The sequence below is a fragment of the Tupaia chinensis genome, unplaced genomic scaffold (genome assembly GCF_000334495.1).
Source record: "Tupaia chinensis unplaced genomic scaffold, TupChi_1.0 Scaffold000350_1, whole genome shotgun sequence".
NCBI lineage: Eukaryota > Metazoa > Chordata > Mammalia > Scandentia > Tupaiidae > Tupaia > Tupaia belangeri.
The window spans coordinates 5,321,479-5,331,575 of NW_006159844.1; the positions used below are offsets into that span (position 1 = coordinate 5,321,479).

A 10,097-nucleotide genomic window follows, 5' to 3' on the forward strand; every position below is an offset into this window, starting at 1 on the left:
TTCCGGGGCACCAGCCAAGCTTCTTCCGCTCCGCCGCCAAACTCACGGCTCTAGGGTCGGTTCCAGCGGGAAGAGAGCTCTGGGGCCCCGCCCCTGCTGGGGGCGGGGGAGCCAGGGCAGGAGGTCTTGGATGTGCGCGTGCGCGGGCACAGCGTCTGCGCAACCGGAGATTACGGGACTAGGATCATGGCCGTTCAAGGACTTCATCCAGAGAATTATTTGACTAGAGCAAGAAAGCAAAAGCTTTCTGTGGGTCCGGGGTAGCGATTTGCCTATCAGCGTGACCTGAATGTACCGTGTAGTTGACAAGACTCTCGTTAGTTTTGGCAGCTTTTATCTAGCCTGTGTCTGGTTAGATTGCTGGTTTGCTCTCTTCCTAGTCTCCTCTACCCAGTACTTTCCTTCCTGCCACGGGGAGAGATTGCAGCTGCAGGAGCAGCAACCGTTAAATTCAGGCACTGAAAGGTGCGGTTCAAGTAGCCACGGGGTAGTACAGAATATTTTTCTCGCCAGGCGAGATCTTCCTTTGACCAGCAGCCCCGACAATTTTTAATCTTAAAATTGAAGCTGAGGTTGTAAATGCCGGTAATGGGGAAATCATGAGATTATACAGGCTTGAGTGATAATAAACAAGATCCGAAGGGATGGGGGTTTATAGCAGGCTAGTGTTGGATGGATTGACTCATAATTCCAATCTGGCAAGGTAGCTCCAGGAAAACAGCAGGTGACATTTCAGCTATAAAACTGCCTATTTTGACTTTATCCCAATATGCGCTCCCATTTAGTGAATAGAAAATGCAAAAATTGCCAAGTTAGCGTTCACCCCTAGATAAAGATGTTTTGTGCACAAGGAAAGCCAGGGTATGTGGCTTCTTTATGACTGCTGTAATACTAAGTAGGGATTCTTAATATATTTCCACCTACACTCACTTTCCATTTTAAAGGGAAAAGATTATAAGAACTTCATAAGGAATTTCCAGTTTCTCAAGTGTTTTTAAAAAATAAATGTCTATATTATTAACTTGAAAAAAATCTAAAACTAAAACATGGTTAAGAAAATAGTGAACGCAGTGTCTGGTATATGGGGTACTTTACAGCTCTGTCTGATCCCAAGTGTACTGATAAAAAGCTGTCCCTTGGTTCTGTTTAGGCCCATATTGTCAGGACCATCTCCTGACTTTTTTTTTTTTTTTGGCTAGAGTGTGTATGTGCTCACCAAACAGGGAGAGGAGAAAGCACACCCATAGAGTGCTCATGCCACAATTCATTCTCTTCCATCTCTCCCTTCTTCCAGGATTTTGAGCATGCACACACGCCCAGCATGTTTCTCCAGCCCCTGGAGTCATGTGGGATCCAGGTGCCTTAACCCTCAGATCATGGAGCTGCCCCAAACCTGATCTTTCAAGTAATTGTTTTCTCTGACTCCAAGAGAGCGTGGTGTACTTCAGTTCCTACAGTTTACCTGAGCAGTCAGAGAGAAAAGAGTTCTCTGTAGTACTGCTCGATGATGAGCACATTTCACCCCATAGTCTCAAGGTAGATCCTCTTCAGGAACTGAAATTCTTAATTTTGTATGAGATATTTTAATATTGAGACACATGGCACCTCCAAACCCAGCATGTTTAAACCCAGCATCTTCACTTCATCTCTGCCTTCTCAAGTCAATCCATGTCCTGAATACCACGCTTTCCAAGTATTCTGAACCAAAATCTTGCAGCAGTCTTAAATTCCCTAATATTTCTCCATTCTGCCTCCATGCACTCCTGATCTCCCCTCTTCGGCACCCCCTTTTTTGTTGTTATATCAATTTATTATTTATTGCCCCCTGCTCCAATCCAAGCTCCATGAGAGAAAGGCTCTTTATTGCATTCACTGGTACATTCTCAGGCAACTTAAATAGTGCCTAGCACATACTAAGTGCTCAGTAAATATTCATTGAATGAATCTCTTAAAGCATGAGTTAAACCTTAATTTAAATTCTACTTGTGACAGTTATTAGATTTGTGAAATTATGCATCCTTTCCAAATAATTTCCCTATCTGTCAAGTTTGGATAAGATTCATTCATGCTAGTCTAGTGTGTGCATGCCTAGGATCCTGGTAGGCTGGAGGACCAGAGGAAGGGGATTGTGGTGTAGCCAAGATTCAGTTTATGGGGGGGGTGTGGTGAAGATTAAATGAGTAGGCAAGAAAATGCTAAACAAAGTAACGCACCGTAACATATAATAACACTCATTAAATGGAGGTTATTAGTGTCACCTTCCTATTTAGTCAGTTACTGAATGCTGTTTATTATACATATGGAATCACTCTCCTGCATTCTTTTTGTTTGTTTTTGCCAGAAGGTGTGTGTGCTGGCCAGAGAGAAACAGAAACAGAGAAAGGGAGAAAGCACCCTCAATGGAATGTGGTCACATAGCAATCCCTTCTCCTCCATGTCTCCATCATGTTGGGATTTGAGGGATGCACACATGCACATACATGCACCTGACATGTTTTTCAAGTCACTTAGGCTGGGGTTCAAACTGGGGTCCGCCATGTGAGTTCCAGCTCCCTTAACTATGAGGCTACAGGGGGCTATAAAAGTGCCTATTTTTCAGCTTTAAAACTGCCTGTTTTGAGAAAACATAATTACTCAAAAGATCAGGAATGGGCCAGCTCTCTGATCTGATAGTTAAGGTACCTGGATCGCACATGGCTGACTTGTGAGGTTCCAGTACCAGACCTGGGGGTACTGGAGAAACATGCTGGGCATGTGTGCATGCTTAAAACCCTGAAAGAAAGGAGAGCTGAAAGAGAATGGGCCTGTGCCTGCTTTTCATTCCCACTACCCTCTGCCCAAACCTAGATTTTTTTTTTTTTGAGATTTTTTTTTTCGCTATAGGGCGCGTGTGCTCGCCAGACAGAGAGAGACAGAGAGACAGAAAGCGAGAAATCACCCCCCAGGGGGGACGGTCATGCCGCAATCCCTTCTCCTCCATTCTCCTCCATTCTCCTCTCGGGATCTTGGGCACACACACACACTCGCCTGGCATGAGTTTTAAGCCACCGGGTCCGGGACACGAACCACGGTCGACTACGTGGGAGCCCAGTGACATAGCCATTACGCTAACTGCTGGTCCCCCAAACTGAGACCTTTTTTACAGTTTACTCTGGCATAGTGGAATCTCCCTTTGTTGATCTATCCATACTTTCAGAATCATTTTTAAAAACAAGATCTCACTGGATTGCTTCTCTTTCTAGATTCCTTTGGGCTCCCTCCTATGTACTGAAAGCTATCTAAAAGCTAGTTCCAGGTTAGTTTTCAAAGCAGTCTACAAGTTGATCTCTGATTATCTTTTCAACTTTCTCTTCCACTTCATCCTATTTCCATTTCCAGGCTGCACTCCCTAGCATTGCTGAGCAGCACTGCTTGATCACTCTTCAAGCTCTTCACCATCCTTCTCTCATACTATGAGGATCACTCCATCCCCATATTCTCTTCTAAGAAGCTGAGATCTGCCAGTCTGTCTGTTTTCCCCCTATGTACCTAGTTAATGCATACAATTTTATTCTTTTATTAGCCTGAACCAAAGAAATGGACATTTTGTAGTTCAAAATTGGCAAGTATATAGTTTAACTTAAAGAGTTATATGTCTGGGGAACCAGCAGTTAGCGTAATGGCTATGTTGCTGGACTCCCACATAGACGGCCGCGGTTCGCGTCCCGAACCCGGTGGCTTAAAATTCACGCCGGGCACATGTATGTGCGTGCCCAAGATCCTGAGAGGAGAATGGAGGAGAAGGGATTGCGGCGTGGCCATCCCCCCTGGGGGGTGATTTCTCGCTTTCTGGCTCTATGTCTCTCTCTGTCTGTCTGGCGAGCACACGCGCCCTATAGTGAAAAAACCTCTCCAAAAAAAAAAAAAAGAGTTATATGTCTGGACTTCACCAAAGATCAGCAAGGCAGAATCTGGGTACTTGTCATCTCTGTTTCTTCTTCTACTACTTCTGGTTGGACCTTAGCTCATAAAAGTTCTATAAATGATTGTGAATTTGAACTGAAAACTGTAGAAAAAAAGGGAACAAGTGAAGAGAGTTTTCATAGCTGCCTTTGCTTCCCATGTAAACATGAGTCTGGATATTCACTGCTTTACAGTTATGGGATATTTCAAATCATACATACTGCAGGTTTTGAGAATTGTTTCATACATTCAAACAAATCTTGATCCCCTCTCGAGGTTGCATTTAAGCTGCGCTTTCAAAGAGGCAAAGAATCATGGATGGCATATATGTGTATTTTAATATTCCTATGGATATCTTCTGGAAGGAGTCAATTTCATTTTCAATACAAACATAAATAAAGGCTAGAATTAGAATATCAGGCTCTTTGGGCTGCCTGTGGCCTGGTGGTTAAGGAAGCCATATCCCACATGGCTAACCATCTAGTTCAAGTCCTGGTCCTGGCAGGTTGAAGAACACATCATTTGCATGTATGTGTCCCAAATTCCAATGAGATGGAGAAATGGAGAAGGGATTGCAATGTGACCATGCCTCATTAAAAGGTACTTTCTCGGGAACCAGCAGTTGGTGTAATGGCTATGTCGCTGGACTCCCACGTAGTCGACTGTGGTTCGTGTCCCGGACCCGGTGGCTTAAAATTCACGCCAGGCGTGTGTGCGTGCGTGCCCAAGATCCCGAGAGGAGAACGGAGGGGACCACATCTGCTTTTCTTACTAGTGTAGCCTCAGTACCAAACAGTGCCTGGCATAAAGTAAGCACTCAAATCATTCATTGAATTTGCATTTTCACTGTCTATATTTTTGGTTTTTAAAATGATGTTTCTCTTTCTTTACTTGAAAAGATTCATGATTAAATGAGAAAGCCAAATCTTAAAAACCTAAAAGGTCAGAGATTTTCTATTACATATCTGAGATTTTCTCACAGAGACAAATGAATTCCTCTGGGAAATCTTTCAGAAAGACACACCCCTAGCTGATTCCATTGCAGAGGGAAATCCCCTGGAAGCAGACTTTGTGAATACGTGCCATTGGGCACCAAACAACAGCTAAGCTACTCCTCCAGGTGGACTTCCCCCGAGTCGGGGAGCTTTCACCCAAGTCTAGGTACCAGTACTCCTGCAGTTTGAACACAAGCCTGTGGGGCAGACTTCCTGTGTCTGTGTGGAAAGTTCGATCTTCCTCTCTGTGGGGCCACCAATGTAGGCTTTTTGAAATGACTTTCTGGTTTTCTGAAAAATTTTAGAGATGACTTGACATCTCGTGAGTCTTGGAAAATCTCCTGGGGGGGGCCTCTGTTTGGCAAGGCCCACATTCTCCCCTGGGGGTGGAAGTAAGTGGGAGGTAGGGGTTACCCACAAGGCAAAGGTAAAAGGTGGCAGTGTAGATTCCCACTGAATGCAGACATGCTGAATCACATGGCGTTTAGTAAGATAAGAACTTAGCCCGTAACCAGGGAATAGAAAATGAAGCCTATCTGTGTTTCCATGTGATATTAGCAGGTGCTGAAACACAATGCCCTGTGACTTGGTCGTGAACACTAGTAATAGAATATCTCAGGAGACCTGGGATTTCCTCATTTTAAGAGACCCTAAGAGCAGAGCTAGAGATACAGCAGCTCTGGGCGAAAACGGAGATGGAGATCGAGTCTGCCCAGCTCCCTAAACCTACTTTCTTTTTTTTTTTTTGGAGAGGTTTTTCGCTATAGAGTGCGTGCGCTCACCAGACAGACAGAGACATAGAGACAGAAAGTGAGAAATCACCCCCCAGGGGGGATGGCCACGCCGCAATCCCTTCTCCTCCATTCTCCTCTCAGGATCTTGGGCACATACGCACATGTGCCCGGCGTGAGTTTTAAGCCACCGGGTCCGGGATGCAAACCGCGGTCGACTACATGGGAGTCCAGCAACATAGCCATTACGCTAACTGCTGGTTCCCCCTAAACCTACTTTCATCCTCCAGAGCTTCTCCCTGAGGTCAGAACCTGGCTCTATTTTTTTTTGTTGTTGTTGTTGTTTTTTGTTTTTTTGTCTTTTTGCTTTTTAAATAATTCTCAATTTTGCAGTTCTTCCTGCAAAATTGGTAGCTTTGGCGGGGGCCCCCCAAAGCTACCAAGAAGTTTGGTCATTCTGGGGGAGTCTTGGGGGAAAAGAAAAGGATGATTTCTCTGTACTCTAGTTCTACAATTTATGGGTAAAGAGAGGAACAAATGGAGGATGGAGTGTGACTTCTATGACCTCCATGAGGCAACTTGGTTATGCTTTGACTTGCAAGCCCTTCCAACGCCTTATCAGACCAGATTCCAATAGAGCAACCCCTCTCAGCCCCTTTGTCCACAGTGCCTAGTGTGGTTCTCTCGCCCTCCACTACCAAGGGCCGGGCCGGTGCAGTAGTGTCTGTCACCACTAGCACTGTTTCCCTCTGCACCATCCCCTCCTTTTCAGTCAGTACTTCTATACTGGGATTCTCTCAGCCATTCTCCTAAATGAAAAATGCTACCCTTTGATTTAAAAGGAAATAAACTTGTATCAGCTCAACCCAAGGGGCATTTAAATTCAACTATCCATAAAATCCCCTTGTAGAGCCAAAATCTTCAGTTTTTCAGTTCACAATTTATTTTTAGCTATTAATAACTTTAGTATTAAGATTTTACAACTTTTGGGGCCAGCAGGTGGCACAGTGGTTAATGTGCTGGACTCCCACTCGGCCCACTGTGGTTCCAGTGTCTGACCAGTGTCTTGAAACACATGCCTGACTGCCCAAAATCCCAGGAGGAGAGTGGAATTACATCTTGGCCATACCCCTGGGGGGTGGTTTCTCACTTTCTCTCTTACTGTCTTGCTCTATGGCAAAAAAAAAAAAGTTTTACAACTTTTAATGTTTCTCTTGTTTTATTTTGAAACTGCTTTTCTGAATAGATTTTTTTCTTTTTTTTTTTTTGCTATAGGGCGCATGCACTTGCTGGAAAGACAGAGAGAGAGAAAGCATGAAATAACCCTCTGATTGACTGTCTTGGGTCCCCTGAGAGAACATTGAGAGTGCCCCTACTGTTTGATGGGGCCAGGGCTGGCCCTGTGTCCCGTTTCCCGGGGGCCCTAATGGCCTTCCATCTATGTCTGTTTTGGATTTTTATTTATTGGCAAGATGCCTTTTTTTTCCTGGCATTTAGTATATATTTTGGGGACCTCCATGGGTGCAGCTGTAGGGTCTTTAGGTTTTTTGGTAGTGTATTTCTTTGATTGTTTAGGGTATTGACAGTCACGGGCCATATGTCTTGGTCTGTTAAATAATTTTTGTTGTTGTTGTTGTATAACTTTTTTTAAATGTAGCTGTTATAGCCATTCCTTGGATTTGTGGGTTTTTTATTTTTTGGTTTTATAACTTTATTTGAAAATCAGCAGTTAGTTCTCATCCACATTGACTGTTTGTAGATTTTTGAATGTAGTAACAGGTACATAGGTCACCGGAGTGTAGAGCTTGTTGGGTGAATCTTCATCCTCGTTTCATTTTCTGGACAACTGCACATGAATTCGATATGGGACCTTCCTTATTCCTTTGGCCCAGACAGCTTTGTTGAGCCTGGTATCAATGAGCACATCTGGAGTCCCCATCTCTCTCATGGCAAATTTCCAGATTTCTTTGAGTGCCCGAGGGGCACGTTTCTTGAGGCCCACGCCATGGATGCGCTTGTGAATGTTGATGGTGTATTCCCGGGTCACCACCTCGTTGATGGCAGAACGGCCCTTCTTCTTGCCGCCCTTCTTTGCGAGAGCCATTCTGCCAGGCCTAAGCTGGAAAGAAAGAATGCAGAGGATTGTGGGAGAAGGGGGATTTGTGGTTTTTTAATGTCTTGATATAGTTTAATGAAATTATTTACTGTCTCTGCTTTTTTTTTTTTTTTTGAGCAATAGCTGTTTTATAAAACGCATTAGTATTTTTAAAGGCCAATTGTTTTAACAAAATTTGTCTTGCCTCTTGATTAGAGACTATTTGCGATATGGCCTGTGACAAGCGGGAAATAAAATTTTGATATAACTTACTAGGTCTCTGTCATATAGATTTAAATATTTGTCTCTTGATTTTGACCAGGAAGTTCTTTTTTTTTTTTTAGCAATTTTAAGCATATTATGTTAATTTGTTGATATGTTTGTGGAGTATATTTAATTTGTGTGCCACTGTTGGCTTGCTCTTTTGTTTTAGTTAACATTTTAAATGTGATGGGTATTTTATTTTGTTGATTTTTACTTGCCTGTTTTTGGGGATTTTTAAACCAGTTTTACTTTTACAAAAGATCTACATGAGGTCTATTTTTTTTTTTTTTGATAAGCATGCCTTGCTTAGCACTTGCCAATTATTAGGGGGTAAACGCAGATTGTGTAGCTGTCTCTAACACTGCAATTGCATAAGGTGTCCCGGGGGCTATATTGTGTTAAGGCCCTTTTAAACTTTTTTAGTGTTTTAAAGTATATTGGCTTATGTTGATGTTGATTTTGATTTTGATTGTTAGGATTAGGAGCCTTTATACCAGGGCACAATTTAAATCTCCTCTGTCTGCCACGCAATGCAAAGTTTTCTGGAGGGGTGTTGAAGTGGGAGGTTTATTTTATTTATTTTTTGTCCTAGTGCCATTTGATATGCAAGAAGTAGGTTTTGACTGGGAAACAGTAGGCCACGGGGCTGGGGGGCGGGGCACTAGGCCTAAGGGCAGTAGTTTTGTTTCTTTTTCACCCTGCAACCCCTTTGGAATTTGTAGTCTTAAATCTGTCGAACTGTATAAGACTGTTATTATTATTATTTTTTAACCAGGTATTACCTTTGTATCCTTTTTTTAGTTACAGATTCTGATTTTTTAGGTAAGAGGGAGGCATAGCCCTCTGGAGTGTTATTTGGTGGAGTTACTGAACCAACTCCGTTTTTTTTCTGGAGGGTTTTGTTTCAAGCACTCCTTAATCAAATTCTACAGGGAGAAAGCAAAGATGGGAATTTTGTTAGGACCCTCTGTTGTATTTGTTTTTGATTTGTTCTCCAACCCTGTCCCAAGTTTCCTTATAAACTGTTCCTTGTTCTGGGAACTAAGGGCATGTTTTTTGCACAAAAATCAGGAACTGATGTAACTGCTTGATATTAACTTTATTGCCCCTAGCTTTTAACATATAAGACAACATGTGAACACACATTTTTTTAGACAATTTTGTCCCCATTTTTTTTTTTTGAGAGGTTTTTGACTTCCCCCGAGTCGGGGAGCTTTCACCCAAGTCTAGGTACCAGTACTCCTGCAGTTTGAACACAAGCCTGTGGGGCAGACTTCCTGTGTCTGTGTGGAAAGTTCGATCTTCCTCTCTGTGGGGCCACCAATGTAGGCTTTTTGAAATGACTTTCTGGTTTTCTGAAAAATTTTAGAGATGACTTGACATCTCGTGAGTCTTGGAAAATCTCCTGGGGGGGGCCTCTGTTTGGCAAGGCCCACATTCTCCCCTGGGGGTGGAAGTAAGTGGGAGGTAGGGGTTACCCACAAGGCAAAGGTAAAAGGTGGCAGTGTAGATTCCCACTGAATGCAGACATGCTGAATCACATGGCGTTTAGTAAGATAAGAACTTAGCCCTTAACCAGGGAATAGAAAATGAAGCCTATCTGTGTTTCCATGTGATATTAGGCCCTACGTTGGGCGCCACTTTGCTGGGACCAGCTCGGCGTGAACAAGTTTCTTTGAGTGGGGAAGGCTGTGGATTAGAAATAGACGCAATAACAAAGATAACTCAGGTATAGAAAGGCGAGGATTGGGTGGACACAACTTCTCTGATGGAGAAATTGCGACTAGAACCAGCCTCAAGTTTATTCTTTTAAAGGGTAGAGAATGGGGGAAAGGGAAAATGGGACGTAAAAGGAATGGCGAAGAGGAAGTGGAATGTAAAGAGAATAAAAGAGGAGAAATTAGAATGCAAAGCCAGTTGTTTTTGGATGTTAAATTATTTGAGGATGTGAAAAATGACTGGTGCCATATAATTTCTCTGATCTTTTTGGGGGACAATTTGATAAACGCTTGCTTGTGACTTCCTTTAGCCTGATAGTGGGCATTATCAAGGTATTGGGCATTAATAATA

General features: G+C 43.1%; 1 pseudogene; it reads right to left on the reverse strand.

Annotated features, from left to right (window-relative positions):
- Window positions 1-7,397: 7,397 nt before the first annotated feature.
- On the reverse strand, window positions 7,398-7,785 carry LOC102495044 (60S ribosomal protein L31 pseudogene; annotated as a pseudogene).
- Between the last annotated feature and the right edge of the window lie 2,312 nt (window positions 7,786-10,097).